The sequence below is a fragment of the Eublepharis macularius genome, chromosome 9 (genome assembly GCF_028583425.1).
Source record: "Eublepharis macularius isolate TG4126 chromosome 9, MPM_Emac_v1.0, whole genome shotgun sequence".
Lineage (NCBI taxonomy): Eukaryota > Metazoa > Chordata > Lepidosauria > Squamata > Eublepharidae > Eublepharis > Eublepharis macularius.
Window position 1 is genome coordinate 39,075,961 of NC_072798.1, and position 21,772 is coordinate 39,097,732.

The following is a 21,772-nucleotide window of genomic DNA, read 5'->3' on the forward strand; positions in this document are numbered from 1 at the left end:
CTGAAATGTGGCATTTTTCATTTGATTTCTCTGAAAAAGCTGATCTATCATGCCAAGAAGATTCTCTACCTAATTTCATGTTGAAGACTATATTTTATTTATTTATGTTATTTATAGTCCGCCTTTCTCAATGAGAAGGTGGATTACACAGTGTGAATTAGTACAGTCAATTTCAAAAACATTTCAATAAACAATGTAATAGGACAAATTTGCAAAGATTTAAAGCCAGCAGAATCCAGTACAGCGTTGAAGAAATGCTGAGAAAGAGCACAAGCAATTCTGACATATTAAACAACATAGAAACTACTCGGTAGATCAACAAAGAAACTACCTAAGTAGATCATACTTAAAGCAACAGACAACATATGGTAGTAAAGTCTATAGTCCCTGTTTCTTTACTGATACATCTCTTTGAGACCAGTTCCTTACAGTACAGCCTTCCTATCTGAGTAAAATGACCTTGAATAATTCAGTTTTGTTTCGTATCATTTGCGGAAAGCCAGGAAAGTGGGAGCTTTTCTGACCTCTTCCTGACCCATTCCATAAATTAGGGGCTACCACAGACAATGCTCATGTACAGGCAGCTGTTGATTTAGCCCATGTGCAGGGTGGCACCTGCAGAAGGCCCTGATCAGACGAACAAAGCAGTGGTGGAACACAGGGAGAGACATGGTCCCATAGATATGTTGGACCAAGGATGCAAAGAGCTTTGTATGTGATAGCCATATGGCTTCTGCTTTAAAGTGATAGAATGCTTAAAAAGTGGTCACACCTTAACTGCAGCTAGTTCGCCTACTTTTTAACTATTTGTCAGACTTTCTTATTGCTGTACTTCTAATGGCCTTATTGTAGATCATCATTAGTTCTATTTATTTTTTATACTTACATCCCACCTTCCCTTAGGAAGCTCAGAACAACTTAGATGGAATTTGTAGTGGTCCCCCATCAGGTCTACACATCAGATTCAGCAATGTTATATATTGGGTGCTTAGAGACCATTTGCCTCCATTTTTCTTCAGTTCTTGTAATTAGGATGTCTGACAGATATCTTGCAATAACTTAATTTGATAGAATACTGATTTATCTCTATAAAAGTACAAACGGTAGGGAAATGTAGGAATTGGGGTAACTGCTTCTACGCACGTCGTCATTCATCATGATAGACTGTAAAGGACCATTTGGTGTTGAGCATATTCAGTAAAGATACTATTTGGATAGTGTGTGGCTTCTTACACTTGCTCTGTGGTTTTATGTGACAGCTACATACTTAGCTCTGCTTTGTGATATGTCTATTGAAGGCACATGTCATAAAGTTCTGGGTATCTAATTGATAGACTAATATTTGAACACATTACATGTGAGAATGTCTTGAGAAACATGTTTTGCACTAATTTGCATGTCAAGCTATGAAAGTTGCGTAGGACTAAAGTGCTACTCAATTCATCTTATAGTAGGATTGTTAAACGCTGCTTAGATGTTCTGCACACATGTAATACAGTGTTAGCTGTACTGGCATTTCACATTATGTGATAGGCTATTACATTAATAGTAAATCAAACAAGATTTTTTTAAAGTCTGCCTTGATTGGCAAGGCTGTGTTGAACATTGCTTCAGCATTTATTTACTTCATTTATATGCCACTTTTCTGCCTAATGGGAATCCAAGGCAGCTTACATCAGTCTCCTCCATTGAACCCTCACAATTCTGTAAGATAGGTTAGACTGAGAGTGTGTAACTGGCCCAAGCTTCCATGGGAGACTGGAGTTTGAACTTGGGTCTACCAGCCCCAATTCAGCACTAACCACTACACGTCACTGGTTATAGTAGGGCAAATTCTGCCTTGCAAAAAGAAGAAATTAAAATGAGGGACTGCCTGCCACAAGGAGTCACCTTTTTTAAAAAAAAGTTTTAGAGCTGCTCTGGTGCTCTGGAAGGACTGCCCCTTAATCCCACATATATGATGGCAGGGTGTACTTATCCAGGAATAAAAGGAAGGTATTCTGCATATGCTCCAGTCTTTATTCGTATTTCTCATGTTCCAAAGCCGAGCCCTGACATTCAGGATGAGTTCTGGTGCTGAGTACTGACTAAAATTAACCTCATGTCACTATCTAAAACAATACAATTGCTCTTTCTGTGTCTGTTTAGATGAATTATTTTGATCTCTGTGAGAGAGACTGCCTAAAATTTGGCAAGAAAATTACCGAATCTTCAAAAATTATTGACTTTGCTGTTAAAATATTTGACTCTTTATTGTATTCCGGAGAAACAAGGGTTCTGTTATCTCTAACCTTTGCCAAGAATTCTCTCCATCTAGCTGGCAACTCTTGGGCCAAGCACTTGCAGTTCAGAGGTGAAAAAATAACAAGCCTAAACAAAATGTGATCACTCTTTGCTGTCTTACTAAATGTGGTGCATTTATGTTGAAAGATCACTTGCTCTGATTTAGCATTGTGCTATACCTGAAAGAAAGGAAAATAGCTCAATTTTGGTGTGCTGAGGGATAACTACAGTAATCATAAAAATTAGACGTAGGGGGAAAAATAGGTCATCTTGTCCCTTCCTCTTTTCCAATACCATTATTCTCCTTGGTGCATTTTCTAGTGATTTGTAATGATTTGACCATTTATATTCCACAGAACTCTATTCCACATTTGTCTGCTGGTCAGGAAGTTACAAATTACCCAGTACTAAAATACTCAGTTTGATAGTTGCAGCCACGAAACAAAACCTTCCTTCCTTCCAGTTCCACCAATAGTTTTAGGTAGGTATCCATGTTGGTCTGCAGTAGAACAGCAGGATGTGAGTACAATGACACCTTAGAGACCAACAAGAGTTTCAAAGTACAGACTTTCAAGAGTCAGAGCTCTCTTCTTCAGGCACTAGTTTTCAGAATAGGTCCTACATGGGCCTGCAGTTGAACACAGCAAACAAGTATAGTTCATCTATATCACCAATCCATGGTTTAACCATTGCACAAAAAGTCTTCCCCTTGCAGGGCTGTAGTCAGTCAGTAACTTCTGATTTGGAGCAACCCATAGGTTGAAATCAGTGTGTGTGTGTTTGGAGGGGCAAACCAAGATTGAAACTGTTTTAAACTATCATTTGCAAACTTGGTTCGAAAAGGAAACACAAACCATAGTTTACTGATTCAGCTGTAAAGGTAAACTATGTCACTAGTTACTAATAGACTGTGTAAAGGGAAGGGGGTAAAAGAGAGAACACGCAAACAGTTTTTGCCATGGTTTGGCCTTGCAGCTGAACCAGTCAGTCCACTGAACAGTTTATCATTATATGCAGAAAATATTGTAGCCCAACCAGAGTATTTTAAGAAATAGAACAAGTCCCGTATTACATTCCCCTTGCCTCAAAAGCTTGTGATTTATTGAAAAACTGCCTCCCTTTTCCCCCCTGTATTTGTTACTGTGTTCATCCATTGAAAAGGTAAGAACAAACACATTGGTAAACTGAAGAAAGGAGCTCTGATTCCAGCAAGGGAAGAAAAAAAATATGGAATTAGATTCTGGTCACATGCTCCCCAACAGCATATGGGAACAGTGAGTGGTACAATATCATCTCTATATCCTAAATTCTAGCAGTATGAGAATATTCCCTTCATCTGGGTTCCTCATACCAACTTTCTATCCTATTGCATTCATGAATACACACATTCTCTTACTCTTATGGTGTGTTAGGGCCAAGCTACAAGTGACGCCTGACACAGGTTGGACACTTGTCAGCTTCCCTCAAGTTTTGATGGGAAATGTAGGCATCCTGGTCTTGTAGCTTGGCTTTCCGACTGCTGTTCAATGGACTTTTCAACTTGTCCAACATTCCGCCAAACTGCCTACGGTTCCCATCAAAACTTGAGGGAAGCTGACAAGTGTCCAGCCTGTGTCATTTGTCACTTGTAGTCCTTAGTAACTGATTTTCAGATGTGGGAACCACCTTCTGATTACCATCCCATTGCATCAAAGCATACAACCACTCAGGTGAACCCAGTTGCACAGGCCCAAACAGACTGGGCAATGGTTATGTGATAGGAAATCATATGACCAGCCCCACCCATGATGTGATAGGCCTTTAAATGTTGCTGTACTGTCAGGTGGCTATGGCAAAGCAGGTCTTATAGTGCCACTGTAAGGTTTGGAGTTTTTTTGTGCATCACAACTAAATTCATGTTCTGCAGAGGTTTTCAATAGCATCTCAAAAGCAAAGTTCAGTCTGAGATAATGCAATTACCATAGCATGGACTGACACCCCTGTAAGCCAAAATTGCCATTGCAGGCTGATATAGCCTGACTCTTGTGGTGTAAATTAACAACACAAGCTTGGGTTAGCCATTCTGCTGAGTGCTCTAGAGCAAGGCTCCAGCTGCTTCAAGTAGGGTGAGAAATGACTGTTTTAGCAGCATTTATGTTTTTTTCATATGAAATCTTCAGTGTAATTTTTGTTCCTCATTTCTTTATGGTGATAGCTTTGAGATCTTTGGTTGTGCGTATAAGATCTTCAAATGAATGAATAAATATATGCATCACATTAAGGGAGGGAAGTATGTGGATATTGAAAATCTCACTTTCTCAAACTGAGGAGCAAAATGACCATGTGATTTATATCAAAGCAGATCTGGAGGTGTGATAGCCAAGACACAAAGGACTGCCATCTCATACAACTGGGGTTGGAAAAGCCAATAGGCTAATTCCAGCTTCTTTTCTCATTAGCTCAGATTAGGCAAATGAATACATTTACATGTATGTCATACTTGGGTTTAATGGCGTCTTTGCTCATCCTCATCATCAGCTGCTGTGAGCCCTTTATTTAGTCTCTTCTACACACAACTAAAGAGTGCTGTCCCTTTATTTAGTCTGTCTGCAGTACCTTCCCAAGGTTTGGACCCTGCTTGCTGGCCTGACCTCACCTAGAGAACAGCTTTGCTCCTGACCTGGCTTTGCTCTCTGCTACCTGCTCCACTCTGTCTCAAGTTCCAGAGCCTTCCTTGACAGCTGTCTCTGCTCCTCCTTTGTTAGCCTTCATTCTTTGCAGGCTGTCCTCCTCTCTCAAACATACACAGACCCCTGTAATATAAACAAACAGTGATATAATTGGTACAAAGCCAAAACCAATCTATTTCATTTAACTACTTATCAGAGTTGTACATAACTATTAAAACGGCGATAGTGCAATGGTACATCCAATGTACATAGAAACATCAATATACAGAACCACGGCAATAGCTCAATGGTCAGCTAAACCATTATAAACAGCGTTGGTACAATGGTGCATCAAACATGCATAGAACATCAATATTCATGGACAACTGCAATGGCTCAATGATCAGCTAATCCAGAGGCACTGGAGGTAAGCGTTGCTCCTTCTCTGCGGCGTATATGAAGGAAAAACATCCTTTCCTGTGTAAGTGCACACAAGTCCACCAAGTGTGGCAATCGCCTCAGGAATACCCCCTGGATGTCAGCCTCGTGGAAGGGGCCCAATGTACGGCACTGCCCCGTTAAGGTGCCTATTGATTCATATTTCCCCGACAGGACTCCGGTTATTTTCCTGTTTCGTGTCACTTTCTCATGGGAAATTCTCCTAATTCTACAAAATAAACATCACATACATAATGCCCTCCTCTTGTAATGTCCAAAATTATATATAACCTGTACAGAAGTCATACTCAGTAATTCACAGCTCATACTATTCATGATCGCATCTAATACTTCCGGTCCGCAGCTGGTACTGGCCTGTCTCACGAGTCAACTTTTTAAAGGGAACGTCGTTCTACCTTATTAATCATTTAAATTAAACAGCATAGGACCACTGGGTCTGAATACTGATAGATTACTCCTGTTTTTTGTGAATACAGTTATAGAATCACAAATAGGAACATGCATCTTTAATTACTCATAATGATTAATCGTCTAATGATTCATTGTTTGACAGAGGAAGGAAAGGGACCATTTTCTCCTGCATTTACCTCCCCTCATAAATTGTGTCTCTTGATGCCTAGACTCTAACCCTAGACTCTGGATTTGTGGAGTTGACAGGTAGGAGGACCAGCAGTCTTTAATCCCGCTGCTCAGCCTCAGGAGATCCCAGTGTGGTGTGGTCCGGTCCAATCCAGCAGCACTAAATACTAAAACTTTTGAACTTCATAGAATCACTATGCAGAATACCCCACCAGCTGCAGCTACCATTACTTGGTGGTGAACTGCTTGGCCCTAGAGGTCCTGAGAAAGAACATCCTTGCAGTAGTGATGACACCAGCCCCTCTCCCTTTTGCCCTGTAAAGGTGTGCACAAGAATCAAGGACACTTGTGGTGGTTCGTGGTTGGAAGAAGCAGGAGATTAATGGGCTTCAAGATTAAAATAAATATTTCTCATTGCTGCCATGCTGGGAGTGTTTTTGGTAGATTGGAAAATGGACAGGCCTTCTCCTTCCAGTGTTTTAAGCAGAGCTATAGCGCTCCCAGAGACACACGCAGAGTCTGGAATAAGCCCTCTAACTGTGTGATAGAGATGTATTGGTTCATTAATGGTGTCTAAGTTTACCTGGGCCATTTCCACACAGCTTACCTTGTTGTGGAAAATAGCGAAATCTTGTGCAAAATCATGCGAGAAGACGCTGTTATCGCGTCTTGTGCGATAACAGCGTCTTCTCGCGAGATTTCGCACGAGATTTCGCTATTTTCCACAACAAGGAAAACTGTGTGGAAACGGCTAGTTGATAAAGACTAATTCAACTTACTGTCTTATTCTTGCAAAACGACATTACAGTTCTGTAATAGGTCTTGATCCATTTCAAAAGTCCATTATCAGGAGTACCACCATTTATTCACTTGTAAATTAGCTTGTTCTGTACATACCTGAGATTGCTCCCTTTCCACTTTCCCTGATGAAAGGTTCTGTGAATCTTGAAAATCTGCCCATACTCAAGCCTAAACCTGAAACCAAACATGATGATTTATGATCAAATGTTGAAACTCTACAAAACTGTGTGTATATATGGGGAGAGGGAGAACACTTTTACAGCCTCCCCCCCAATAAACTGTTTTTGGCTTTTAGCAATTTATCTTCCAGTAGTTCTCGTCATGTATCCCCCACCAGAATTTTTTTTAAAAAAACACTTTTAAATCAATATGGGCTACAGAATGGCTGACTCCCCTTTGGGTTTTACCATCAGATCTAGCTTATGTTGTTGGAACAAAAGACGTTTTACCATTGGATCTGAAATAGCAACACATCCTCTGATGCTTTAAAGCATTATGGCAATAAGCTTTTATGATTCAAACTCCATGTTGCTCATGAAAATGTATGATATAATTTAGAGTGGCAGTCCTCAAACAGAAACTTCGAGATTACAACATGAGATTGCTGAGCTTGAGTTCATTTACACGTTCAGAACAATGGACCCTTCCCCATCCCAGCTGAATGGGGACATAGGGTTCTTATCTTACTACAGATGCTAATTTTCTGCATTTCCTCCCCTGCTCTAATCAAACTGATTACATTTTGTATTGTACCTTTGCATCAAGACCTCCTTCTTTGCAACACCCCTCCCACCTTCAGACTGGAATATAGGGACTCAGGGATCTCCATTCCTACGTGAATCTGAGGAAGGTAGCTTTGACACCAAAGCTTATCCCCTGAAAATCTTGTTGGTCTTTGAGGTGCTACTGGACTCAAACTTTGCTTTTCTACTGAAGACCAACATGACTACCCACTTGAAATTATGCCATAATAATTGTATTTGATCTTTCAAGTGCCCCAAGACTATTGTTTTGGGCTGCAGCAAACTGACAAGGCTACTCCTTGGGAATTTACCAGTGCAGCACTATCTGCTAGTACAATAGTGACACACAGTGGCTAGAGAAAACAATGTTGTTTCTTCAGCCCACTGCTTTCCTTATTTAGCTGAACAAAACCACGCAGCGAAGAAGCTATGGCACCTTCAAAAGCAACATATTTGGCTTGAAGTACACCTTTTATTGGGTTCAGTGTTCACACTACTGGAAGTGTAAGCTTTTCAGTTTCAGAGAACAATTCTTCAGTCATAAATGTTTGAAGCACAAGCTGAAAATGTAAGATGATTGATGAGATATACTGAATAGTGTTTTTAAAACAAAGAGCCGAAAGCAAATGTCATGAACTGTGTTAGCTAGAGCACAAAACCGTGTGGCCTTGTGTCAGAGAGTGCATATTGCTTATACATGCATGCACAGAGGACAAAGTTATAAAGCAATATTTGCTTTATATTGGTGTAGTGGTTAAGAGTGCGAGACTCTAATCTGGAGAGCTGGGTTTGATTCCCCACTCCTCCACTTGAAGGCAGCTGGGTGACCTTGGGTCAGTCACAGCTCTCAGGAGTTCTCTTGCCTTCACTCACCTCACAGGGTGTTTTGTTGTGGGGATAATAATAGCATACTTTGCAAACCGCTCTGAGTGGGCATTAAGTTGTCCTGAAGGGTGGTATATAAATAAATATTATTTTTTCATGCAAGAAAACATTCTTATATATTATCTGCTGCTTTAAATATGTACTCCTATGTACAACCAGCGCTCCATGTTGTCTAATGTTAGTCCTAGAATTGATTATGTTTTGCTTCAGTATTTTATACTATGTCTTGGATCATCGCTAATGCTATTTCTTTAAACTTGTATATGTTTACCTTATGGTATTGTATTGAAATGTACTTAACTTGATACTGATTGTATTAACCTCATACTGTGTAATCCACCTTGAGTCTCAGTGAGAAAGGCGGACTATAAATGACATAAATAAATACAAATCCTAGCCAAGAATTACAAATGGTACTGTAACGGTATTCATGGCTAGAGGTTGTGGTGTTTTGCCCTCTTACGACAGTCTGGCATTTTGCAGTCGCAAGTTTCTTGTGTAATAGTTAATCACAGGGTTTGTTGTGAGAAAAAAATGGGAGAGGCAGTTACTTTGAGTGGCTGGGGAGAAAGGCAGGGTATTTATTTTTTTAAATACTTTTAAAATACAGTTTCAGTCCTGTACAACTGGTCTGGAAACTTGAATATTAAACCAAATCATATTTTCTGCATGATCTAGGCCACATGTTATTTAATGCATGCATGGAGTAGGCTGAAAAGTACAGTGGAGGATAAAAGATGAGGCTTAAAGACGATGGACAATCAAAACGCATCTTGATGACAAGAGCAGTATACATTTTTATGGCTGTTGGTTGGCGTGTTAAGCTATTAGCCTAAAATGGTCAACAAATGTTTTATCCCAAAGTATTAATACTTAGGAGATTATTTTCTAATAGATGTGTTTGAACGACTGACCCATCAGAGCTTGGAGGTCACACACGGAAAGATGATGGCAAAGGTTTAGGTGTAAAAGGAAACTGCAATTTGAAACAGGCAGAGAAACCTGTGAATTCAAGAAAGGACTTTAGGGTGCAGGGCGTCTTTTCATGGGGGCCTGTGGAATAGGTAATCTGCTGCCTTATAGAAATGTCTCCTTGCCTCTGCCTGTGTTCCTCCTGTATATTTGTAAATAAAGCAACTATTATAAAGTCACCACAAATCTCTAATGGGCTCTCACCCGCTGCTTCTGGAACTTCTTACCACTAAAAGAGTGAAAAACAATTATGACGACTTTTTTAAAAGGTTTGCCTTGACCAAGCTTTGCTACAGTCAAATGTCAAACTGTTTTTTCTAAACTATGAAATAAAACAGTCTATGGCCACCATAAAGGCAACTTAAATTCATTCCAGGATACATTTTTATGAGTCAGAGCTCATTTTATCCAATGCAGGAAGCATACATCCATTTGGCAGTTGCATTCACAAAGACTGCAAATGAAAGATGAGTGGGAAGAGATATTACAGAGAGGCCAGCTTAGAAAAAGATCCAATCAAGACAGTAATTAATTCGCTCAAAGTGGACAAGGACCATACCCACCTGTTCATAGTTCAAACAGGACTAATATAAAATCTAATGTAGGAAAGCACAGTTGGGGGGGTTGCTCCCTTTTTGAGACTTATATTATCCTGCCTCTCAACCTTTCTTAGTGTTTCCAAAAGGTTTTCGCTGACACCAAAGCCTCACCCCGTAGGTCTGTCACAGCTGCTGGAGCCCAGGGAAGCTGTCTGTAGGCTGCCACCACTCTGGTACAGGTTTCCTAAAGAAGGGCCCAGAGCACCCAACCAACACCTTTTGTTGACTCTTTCCCAGTAGGTTTGATTTTTTACATGACCAAATAAGGCATGAGGACCCAGGCAGAATAATAAAGAACTTTATTTAAAAGGTTTATTAATAACTGGTTCTTAAACTTGGTATATTAAAGAGAATAATAAAGGTTGGTGAACAAACAAAACTAAAATACCCTAACATGTCTAACTAGACTGTTCTTACTGTCTCCTAGTGACTGTCTTCCAACTGTCTCACCCCTTCTGGATGAGGGATCACTCTGTCTGCAGCAGCCTCTCCTAACCTCTGCTCCCTAGAAGTGAACGCCCTCCCACTGTGATGAGGCCTTTTATTTCTTCTCTCAGGCACCATCCCCCTATTTTCCTAATGGTGCACGTTTTCCCTCCAAATCCCCTTACCCAATCACAGGGGCCAAAGGGAACCTGGGAAATGTAGGCCTTGCAGTAACTTTAGTGCAGGCTTCCTCAGAGCCACTAGGCCTCACTAGGCCCAGGCTCATAACAAGGTCTCTCTCTCTCTTTGATTTATAGTATAAGAAGGCTTAGACATAGATGGTAGAATGACAGAATGGTCAGCGCATGGTGTTGGCTGAGAGGTAGAGTCCCTGACACTTAACTTGTGCCAGGCACGAGGTCCTTCATATGCATGCACCCCGGGGCTAAGCAATGATGTCACTTCTGGAAGTGACATCACCATGCCCGCCGTGCAAGTGTTCCCATGCTCTGCACAGGGTCAATTCAGCCCATTAGGGCCCAAATCAGCTCCAAACGAAGAACAGGAATGCTTCCGAGGCCAGTACGATGACCTCAATTCCAGAAATGACATTGCTGCACCTGTTAGGAGCATGCACAGAGTGTGCATTCCTGAGGTGCTTGCTGGTGGCAGGCAACCTCTGGAAACTTGCCACCTCCCGCCAATCGAGGGGGCAAATCCCCAGGAGTTTGCCCGCCACTGGCAAGCACCTGGGAACCCTATCCACAACCCATCAAGGTTAGTGAACAAAGTAGCTACATAAATGCATACTGACATACATACATACACACACCTGCCAGCATGCAAATTAAGTATGTTGCTTTGCTCCACCTAAATTCCTAAAGCTCTACAATGACAGGAGAATAAGCAAGTGAATGAGCCACAGATGATATAACTTATGTTATTAGGTCCTGTGATCACGTTGCTTGAGTATATATAAAGACAAAGTTGGCATCTAGGTTTGTTACAGGGCCTGGTCTCTGAATTTGTGCCCTTGTTGGGCGCTCCATTATTGTAAATTACAAGTTGTTTTGGGTTAGAGGGCTGTCTGTCACCATCTTGCCCCACCTCCCAGAAGGCTGACTGTAAGCTAGTACAGGCCAGCTGCCCAAGGCTTGTGAGAGAGATATGCTACCATGATATGCTACTCATGGGTTGAACTGTTTTGACCTGCAAACTGTAGGTGACAACTGGAACAGTTTTATTGCTATCTTCTTTGGACCTATCTTATAGTAGGCTATTTCTAAGCTTTACTTCTTACAATAAGAACAAAAGTAAAGTTATGTGACACTATGGAGACTTGATTTTTTAAAAAGGCCACTGGAAAGAGAAACAGTTATTATTTATTTCCATATAAATGTATGTAAATTTAAAATCTCAGACTTAATAGTCAGAGCTAAACAGAGGCAGATGTAAAAAAAATAGTCAGAATGCATTAAAATTGCCAAGTGGCAACTTGACTAGAAAAGCTGCAAAGTAAGGGCAGATGCTGGAGACCAAAATATCATCTACTTGTAAGGAAATAGCTTAGCCTCAGTACCTTTTGCTTGTGGCTACAAGGGGTTTCCTATACAATGTCACCAGAATGGCAACAGGAAATGTACCTATTCTACAGTGAAACAGAAACCACACCACTTTGTCATTTGAAACATGCCTCTTTTCCCCTATTCCCACATGACAGGTAAAACTACTGAAAATAAAATTCTACCATCATGATGTGCTAAATTTAAAAGGTCAGAATTGTCCAAACAGTAAAAACTTTGGTTGTTGGGGGTTTTCCGGGCTGTATTGCCGTGGTCTTGGCATTGTAGTTCCTGACGTTTCGCCAGCAGCTGTGGCTGGCATCTTCAGAGGTGTAGCACCAAAAGACAGAGATCTCTCAGTGCTACACCTCTGAAGATGCCAGCCACAGCTGCTGGCGAAACGTCAGGAACTACAATGCCAAGACCACGGCAATACAGCCCGGAAAACCCCCAACAACCATCGTTCTCCGGCCGTGAAAGCCTTCGACAATACAGTAAAAACTTTGTTTAGGGTACCTTTTTGACTGGGTTTGCTTCATCATTCTCCTGCACACTCTCTGTAGCTGGGGAACAGGAGCCACAGAATGTGATGGCCCATAAAGATATCAAAACAGCTGCACTAGAATTGACAAGGTTTTAAACGGCTTGTTTCTTGCCTATGGGGCATAGACACCTACCTGTAGATAGACTGCTGATCACTGTTAATGATTATACAATTAATTTAAGAGACTGCAAAAGTAAGTAGAGTAGCCTACATATAAGCAGCAAGGAACACATTCATTCACTCTTAGCTATCATCTATTGTTTGACAATCTAGCAAGCTTCCGGGAGAGAATGAACTAAGCATTTAAATAAATAACTCTAATTAGGCAAATTAGACAGTGAGTTTCCATGTTCCTGGCTTTTTTCATATCCATCTGCAGTCTAACTAGGACTCTAAGAGGAAAAATGCCGTTATTCTAACAGTAAGTGGAAATAGTTTATTCCCACGTGTGTCAGAAGAGATCTGCTACTGTGTTGTGTGCCCAAAACACCTACCCACAGCAAAGGCAGTTCACGTGTCTGCCTGATTTCTGCAGCTGCTGGAAGAAGCCAGCCCTGGTTCTGCGACCACTATTGGGCAGAAAAAACCCTGCTACTAGCAGAAGGTAACCTAGTAACAAGAATGGACAGAATATGAAGAAAAGTTTCATCTACTGATCTCAATGCTTCAGAGATATGGAAAAGCAAATTCCTAAAATAATCAGAAACCAGACTATAGGTTAAAATCAGAACTTTGAGATCCACTCAGAAACAAACTGGTAACCACTGCAGACATGTTAAAATTGATGTAGCATGATCACGCAACCCATTACCTATCAATATTCAGGCACGATTGTTCTGTAACAACTGAAAATTGCTGGACTGTTTTTAAGGGCTGCACAACACAGAGCACATTACAGTAATTTAGCAAGCAAGTTACAAAAACATGAATGACAGTCATCAAATTTCTTCCTTGCAGTAGTGGATGAATCTGGCAAACCACATAGAACTTGTACAAGACAGTCTGGGCCACAGCCACAACCTTTGAATCCAGGAGAATGCTGGGTTCAGCATTACCCTCTGACACTGAGCTATTCGTTCAAGGAAAGAGTGAGTCCATCTGAGAAAGGTGTTTTCCTGAGCTAGCTAGTCTACTGAATTCTCCACCATCATTAATTCTGTCTGTCTGGACTACACTTGAGTTACTCACCCTCATCCAGCCCACCAGTAATTATAACTGGTTCAGGAAAAGTTTGAGCAACATTTATTATTTTATTTATTTAACAAAATTTATATCCCACCTTTCTGAATTCCTAACAGCCACCAAGGTGGCTAACAGATTAAAACATACACAATAAAATTACATTTCAAAACAACTAAAATCAACCAAAACCATAACAGCACCACATCAAAACACTTAAACCAGTGCTAAAACATATAGAGACATAAAGGTAAAGGTAGTCCCCTGTGCAAGCACCGAGTCATTACTGACCCATGGGGGGACATCACCTCATGATGTTTTCTTGGCAGACTTTTGCCTTCCCCATTCATCTACACTTTACCCCAAGGAAATTGAGTATTCATTTTACTGACCTCGGAAGGATGGAAGGCTGAGTCATGAGTAGAGCCTAGGCTGCAGTACTGCAGCTTATCACTCTGCACCACAGGGCTCCTCAGAGACATGACAATTAAAACATTTAAAACATTGAGCATGAAGGATGGATCCTGCTGGTGCAAGATGGCAACAGAAGCAGATATTAGCTTGTTAAAACAAAAATAAACAGGATTCTTTATTCCAACAAACTTTTGTGCACTAGATCCCCCTTTGTCAGATGCATGATAAAGTTGGCATTTGTTTCAGACACCAACTATTGGTATGACAGGCAGCCATCTCCTGGCCTAAGGTGGTTATACTGTCAGAACTACTTTGTTTTGTTTTGTTATTTGCTGCTAATTGTCACGGGAATGCACTGGTGTAAGGAGGAAAAGCCATGTGCATTGTAACAGAGGATCTAAAATGGTGGCTGCTGAGCATTTATATATCACCTCATTTTTAACCTGCCCTTCCTCAGGATGGCATATTTAAAATTTTCCTTTCCCCATTTTAGATACACGCTAACCAGAAATTAGGATGAGACAACGGCTGATACCATCTATAATGCAATCCTTAACATTGTCACCCCTGTCTCAGTCCATTGATTCCAAGCCCACTTAAGAGTCATGGCTGTCTGGAGATTTGAACCCAAGTTTCACTTACCAGAATAAAACATTTTGCCAGTCTAAGCTGTAATTTCTGCTTACATTTAATGCTTTAACTGTCTCAAGTAGATCTCCCGAGAGGCAGCATACACATTTACTAAATAAAAACTAAATGGTCCTTTATGATTTCTTCATGTTTGCTTTTCCTTTTTTATGCACATCTTTGCATTATATCAAAATAACTTCATCCTTTTCAAGAGAGTTTTGACTCTGGAAGGCTCATACCATGGAAATCTAGTTGGTCTTTTTAAAGTGCTATCAGACCTGGATCTTGCCCTTCTACTGCAGACCAACACAGCTACTCACCTGAAACTAACATTTTTGTAATTCATGTAATTAAAAAAAAGTTCACCAGTCTTCCTGTTAGGCCACATTGGCTGTCACACTTGTTTGTTTATTTATGTCATTTATGATCCACCTTTCTCAACGAGACTCAAGATGGATTACACAGTATGAGATTAGTACAGTCCATATCAAGGACAATTTCATAAACAATGCCATAGGGTAAATAAACACAACTTTACAAACACGTAACATTAGTAAGAATCCAATACATAGTTGAAGAAATGCTGAAACAGAACATAAGCAATTCTAAGGCTGACATAGTAGCACATATTTAAAGCAACAGGTAAGACACAGGTAAGGCAACATAGGCACAGATAAGGCACAGGTAAGGCAACATAGTGGTGAAGTCTGTGGGTGAATATAGTCCCTAATTCATTAGCGGAGCATCGGAGACCCCTATACAAAAGCCTTTTTGACTAATTCGGTTTTGTATCGTTTGTAGAAAGCTGGGAAAGTGGGGCTCTCCTGACCTCCTCAGGCAGGCTGTTCCACAGGGTAGAGGCCACCACAGAGAAAGCCCGAGTAGGGGCTCCTGTTGATTTCGCCCATGTGTCAGGCGGCACCTGCAAGAGACTCTGTTCAGATGAGTGAAGTTGCTCTGGAGGAACATAGGGAGGGAGGCAGGGAGGCAGCAGTATGCTGGACCAAGGCCATGAAGAGCTTTGTATGTGATAATCACTACCTCGAACTGAGTATGCTGACTGATAAGTAGCCAATAGAGTGACTGCAGAATGATGTTCATGTACCTGATAACAGTTGTGCCTCAGCGTTTTGCACCAATTGGAGTCTTCTAGTTAATTTAGATGAGAAAAGTGGAGGAAAGGGAATGAGAGCAAGCATTCAACAATTGCAGGGCAGAGGTAAAGCTGTGTTCTCCCCTAGATAGGGTTGCCAACTCCAAGTTGGGAAATTCCGGGATATTTTGAGGCTGTAGAATGGGGAGCGGACGGACATCAGCAGGTGCACCCTCCAAAGAAGCCATGTTCTCCCAAAGGACTAATCTCTGAGGCCTGGAAATCAGTTGTAACTCCGAGACCTCCAGGCGCTACCTGGAGGATGGTAGTAAACACATCCCCCTCCCCTGCTCTTCTAGAGTTACAGCCAAGCATGAACAAGCCGATCCCTTCCAGGCTGCGCAGATAAGTAACATCGTTGGCATCAAGAGGCATCGCGTGATGACGCCTGCTGTAATACAAACTGGGCCCCGAAGGGAGCCGGAAGGTCACACGTTGAGTCTCTCCAGCGCCAGGTGGGAGCTCGAAGGGGGCGGGGAAGCGAGCGAGCGCCTTTCCCTCACGGGCCACAAAAGGAAGCAGCGCGTCAGGGCTCCAAGCGCCCCAACGGCCTCCTCCTGTCACGGTCACGTGGAGTTGATCCAAGGCCTCGTGAAAACCTCAGCCGCAAACACCCACGTGACACTCTCGGTGTCGCACAGCGCTTGCGCGAACCTGACCTAGGATGCCTTGTGGCTATTCCCAGCGTGTACGCGTGGTGGGAGGAAGGCGGCGGGACTGTTCTTAGAATTCTTAAAGTCCCAATAATATTGTCAAATCAGACGTCGACTTGTCTGAACGTCACGTTGCATGACCAATGGCGTCGCTCTTCTTCAGAGATGCCCGGTTACTTTAGCTTGATGTTCTTCTTATTCAGTCGTTTCACACGGCCTCTTTCAAGACACATAATCGCATACGGGTTATGACTGACACAAATAAAAGGGGAGGATACAAAGATGGCTATGGAAAGGCTTATCTGTAGTTATAGGTCGAGAACTAAGCCATGCATACGCTATTCCCGTAGGTTACGGGCGCATGTACTTTGAAGTATTTTTACAGTGCAATACTAAGCGCAGTTATCTCAGACTAAGCCCATTGATTTCAAAGGGCTTTGACTGGAGTATCTCTTTTTACATTTGCGCAGCCAGTCACCAATATTAACGGCGGTTTTAGCTCGGTGGGCGGGATTAGCCGATGTAATGACGAAATAGACAACCAATCATTTTAGCCCAGGAAAGCATGAGAGCAATAAATATATGCTGTAGTCTGACAGACTGTGCCTTCAGCCAATTATAGTAAAGCCGGGGAGGAGCGAGCAGGGTAGAGCAAGTCAGGAGGCGCCTAAGCAAACGCTTTCACCAATAGAGACTCATGGTTTACACGTTGTCCAATTATTATCATAAACCTGGGGGGAGGGCTCGTGCTTCTTTTAATAGGCAGCTCGCGTGCCTTATGGGCCGTGAGATGGTTGAAGAGTCACCCAATGAAAAATAGGGAGAGGAAGAAAAAGGGGCGGCTGCCTGAAGACGGTCAGGGAATTCGACCAATCGTTAATGCCGTTATTGCAGCGGCATCCAATGAGTGGCGCCAAGGGCGGGACTCGGTGTGTTTGGGTTCGTGCTCCTCCAGGGAGTGAGACGGCGGCGACGAGGAAAGTTTATTTTTTGGCGTGTTTCTTTCCCTCCTCCCCTTCTGCGGGTTGGTGATAGAATCTCCTGCCCGAGTTCCCCCGGCAAACAAAACGGGTGGGAAAAGCGGATCCTGGTTCACCGACGCTGAGGAGGGAAGGTGGGTTCCGCCTGTTCAGACGCGGCGGGCAGAACGGTGACGGTCGTGGCTCCTTGTCGGTGAGTAGCGAGGCAGGACGCAGGCTTTTGCGGTCATACTCTTTAAGCTGGAGACCGTTAAGGCCTCCCACGGCCTCCTCACCGCTTCTGTGAGGAGATTGCTAAGCCTCTTACAGGAGCCTGGCCTCGGGCCCTACGGCTGTTCGGAGGAACCGGACCGATTTCACGGGGGGCGGGAGTTCACAGAGGGGAGGCCTTTCTCACGTTACTTCAAGCACGGCTTTGAGAGAGAGGAGGGGACTCCCGGGGGACGGGGAGGGAGCTGCTTCCATTGCTGCGCCTGCGCAGTGGCGGTCTCTCGTCTGAGGGAATTCGCTGGAGAATGAGCGGCGCCGCTTGGAGCTGGGCGGGCGGGTTGTTGCGCGTGGATGCCGTTGGGGAGGACGGGGGTTTCCTTCCCCTGCAGAGCCGGCGGCCTGACTTCCGCCCCACACCGCCAGGGAGGGAGGGGGGTCGCGTGTGAGAGGCAGGACAGGTCGGCGGGTTCGCCAAACCGTCGCTTCGGTTGCCCGTCGGTAGCGAAGATTCTCTTTCCTTTCTCGCCTCCCCGCCCCCGCCTTCCTTTAGACTCGTGTTCTGTGTGACAAGAGGTGGAGCCCGCTGACTTCTATTGACGACTGCCGAGTACCCCGAGTGTTGGCGCAAAGGCTTATTTATAGTAGCAATATCCAGCTCTTTGAATGCAGCATGAAAAATGATCCTAAGATATAAATAAGTAGAACCGGCTGGCTCCCTCTTCTCCCCTACCCCCCTCATCTCCCAGCGGGGCTCTAGTTCCAAACCAAAGGGTGGTGTCTCTCCCTCCAGCGTAACCCGTTCTGCACGTTGTATAATAATATTTGAAGCTGTGAAGGTTAGAAGCGTTTGGGGAGGGAGAGGAGTCCCCTTAACAAGCCGTGGTGGAAATAAGTTGCCTTCATTCAGGAAAACCATGCACTTATTTCATTGTACTATGACAAGCCAGGCTAGATTATCATGGGTGTGTAAATAGGAGGCAAAAGAGGGACGCAGCAAACTTTCACAGAATACAAATTGTTAGTATTGTAATGAACAGCTGTTTCTGTGAGCAGCCTGCCAGATAGTAAAATACACGCCGTTCCTCGGAATGGCCCATGTTCTTTATCATGCCTAATATTTTACTATGTCTCGTTTATGTAGGAGTCTGAACAAGGCATAATTGAAATGTGAAAAAATAAAACAGGAGTCCAGCAGCTGCTAATAGACAAACAAAACTTACTCTGGTATAAGTTTTCTGAGGAGTCTTACTCCCTCAGATGCATTGAAATGTAGTTACTGAAATGCCAGTGCCTGCCCCTTACCCCACTTGAGCTGTTTTTTGTTCCTAAATGAAAGTAGGGATTTTTCCCCTCTCCCCAATTGATGATGTTTCAGATTTGTGTATCTTAGAAGTTAAGTCAAAATATAAGTTAGTTTTGTGTACAAAGATTATTATTTATGGTGCTGTAAAGTGTGGAGTAGAAACTAGAGTACATTAGGATTTTTTTAATTCTTAGCAGTTATTCCAAGGTAATGTAGCACAGTGGTTAAAGTGATTGGTTCAAATCCCACTACTGCCATGGGTTTAGCAAATGGGCTTGGGTAAGCCACTCATCCCAGCCCCAGCTCCCCAGCTGTGTTGTGGGGATAATGATAACACTGATTTTGTTGATCACTCTGAACAGGACACTGAAGTGTCTAGAAGAGCAGTATATAAGCACAGTTATTATTATTATTAATGATATTAAGCTCTGTTGGTTGGCATTGCCACATTCATGTGTCAACTGCTATAGCATTTAAGAAGTAGTGCTAAAACGAAATCCCTGTTCTAGAGTAACTGGGTTCTTAAGTTTTCTTCAGAGTGTATAGGATTGCCCTGTTCCATTAATAAGTTTTGTGAGAAATATTGGTGTTTTGTTTTGGAGTTATCGCTTCCTACATCTTTATTCTGGAGCATGAACAATCACCAGGGAATTTAGGATGATATCAGTTTTTGGTTGAACATAACAGCAGTATTGCTGTGATCTTTCATGATTTGTAATTCTTTGATTTTTTTTTCCCCCTTCAGTTTTACCTCTTGTTTTAAAATATTTTAAATGAAGCATAATATTCCATATTAAAAACTGAAAATAAAGTATTTCTAGTCTAGGAGATAGCATGAGCATTTTGTCTTTGCATATGTTGTTGCTTTATAGGTGCTTAGTCACAACACTGCAAAAGGAGCATGGCCTTGTTTAGACCATAACTTACTTTAATAGATTTAACTTCATGACTGTGTAGAATACTGATCAGATGTCAACTACCTGGTTTTTAATGTTATATGGTTTGCTTGAGAGGCTGTGGCTTAGAGGTAGAGCATCTGCTTTGCGTGTAGAAAATCCTAGGTTCAGTCTCAATAATCTCCGGTTAAAAGTATTAGTTAGTATGTGAGGTGAAAGACCTTTACTGAGCCCCATTGAGGTGTTGTTAGTGTGAATAGACAGTATTTATGTTTGTTCATTTAGAAAATGTATGTCACCTCTCCAGAAACCTACTTGAGACAGCTAACAACTAAAACAATAACACAGACATTAAACAAGCCATTAAAACAAGCTGATGTCACTAAACAAATTACTAAAAATACTGAGGTGATGCCATTAAGATAAGCTAGGGCATAACAACTGTGTAAAAGATGCAACAAAAAACTAAAATGTTGTATATAGAATGCTGGGACTAGAAGCAGACCATAAAACATTTTAAGATATAAATCACTTTGTTAGTTTGAGTAAAAAGGAACGCTTTAAGCTAGTGTATGAGAGAAAGTAAAGTAGATGCCAGGCAAGCCTCACAGGGGAGAACATTCCAAAGACAAGGCACCACCACTAAAAAAACCCTCTCTCTGGTCACAACCCTCCAGATTTCTGAGACAGAATCTTAACTGGCAGTATGGGTGGAGGCAGTCTTTCAAGTACCCTGGCTCCTATAATGGTCTCGCAGACATATTTATCAGAACAGTACTACAAATTTGGATCAAAGTATCAAAGGGTAGATGTAGTTTTATCAGTCATTAAGAAGTAAAGTGGTGTACCAGAGCTCAGTGAACCAAGGTTGCTTCCACACACTCCAATTTTTTCGGGTCCCAAAGCTGCATCTTCCCGAGCCGCTTCAAGAACTTACCTTCCACATGCATAGTCCTCATGCATGTTTTGTGGGTGTTTGCCACAGAAAAAAAGATCCTAAAACAGGAAATGCATTCTTTATCTGTACCTCGTCACAAATGATGTTGGTGCATTCCTGCCCAACTTTCCTTTTTTCTTTCTTTTTTTTTGAGCGCATGCAGGGTTGCACTATACCATTGTCCTGTTTTTCAGCTTCTGTAGAAACTGGGCATGCCTAGTACTCCTCTACTGTTGATTTCCCGCTCAAAGTTTTAAATGCAAAAGTGTTTAATAAATATGTGAACAGTAGAGTGGCGTGATCGTTTGATTCCATATGTTACTATATAAAAGGCAAATTGTGTTCCCCGCCACTCCTTATCCCTGCGGAGACACAGTACACAGGGATCAGAAGTGAGTTGCAGCAGCAAGGCCCTCCCAAGGTCCCACAGCAGCAGGGGTGGGACTCCCCACCGCCTCTGCAGGGGCCTTGGGAGAACCATGCACAAGCCAAGCGGTGGCTGAGGGGTTGGAGGAGGATAGAGCCCCCCCCCACTTTCTTCCCCGTTCTCCCCCCCTTGATTGATATTGTGGGGAGAAGTTGGGGGTGGGGACTGCTGCTAGGGCCCATTGTATTTTCCCAAACAACGGGCCTTATTGATAGTTTGAAATGAAATCAGAAATGGCATTCTGTTCTCAGTGTTGATCCTAGACTGATACTCTGATTGCTGAGTGATCCAATGTAGCAAGCGCTGTAGTATGATTCCCTTTGTATACACAGATATAGTAATAGCGCAAGGACCATTTTAAAAAAAGTTAAAAGGAGGGGGGAGGAATTATACGATTGTACATGTGAGCCAGATGCATGTGTAGGAAGGGAAATGGTGAGAGGAGTGCTTGGAGATTTGTGGGAGGGCATTTCAAAAGCGCAAAAAAGC

General features: G+C 42.4%; 1 protein-coding gene and 1 long non-coding RNA gene across 2 annotated transcripts in view; one reads left to right on the top strand and one right to left on the bottom strand.

Moving 5' to 3' along the window:
- Nucleotides 1-73: 73 nt before the first annotated feature.
- LOC129335641 (uncharacterized) lies at nt 74-16,465 on the bottom strand. Its single transcript, XR_008597633.1, has 3 exons — nt 14,073-16,465; nt 6,867-6,944; nt 74-5,075 (listed from the first exon to the last, which is right to left on the bottom strand). It is a non-coding gene; the product is annotated as an uncharacterized LOC129335641 (long non-coding RNA).
- A 1,013-nt stretch (nt 16,466-17,478) lies between these two features.
- The window catches only part of TNRC6B (trinucleotide repeat containing adaptor 6B), a 161,516-nt gene continuing 157,222 nt past the window's right edge, over nt 17,479-21,772 (top strand). Inside the window, exon 1 of the mRNA XM_054989153.1 lies at nt 17,479-17,703. The gene's annotated coding sequence lies outside the window, so the exon portion shown is untranslated. The remainder of the gene's footprint in view (nt 17,704-21,772) is intronic.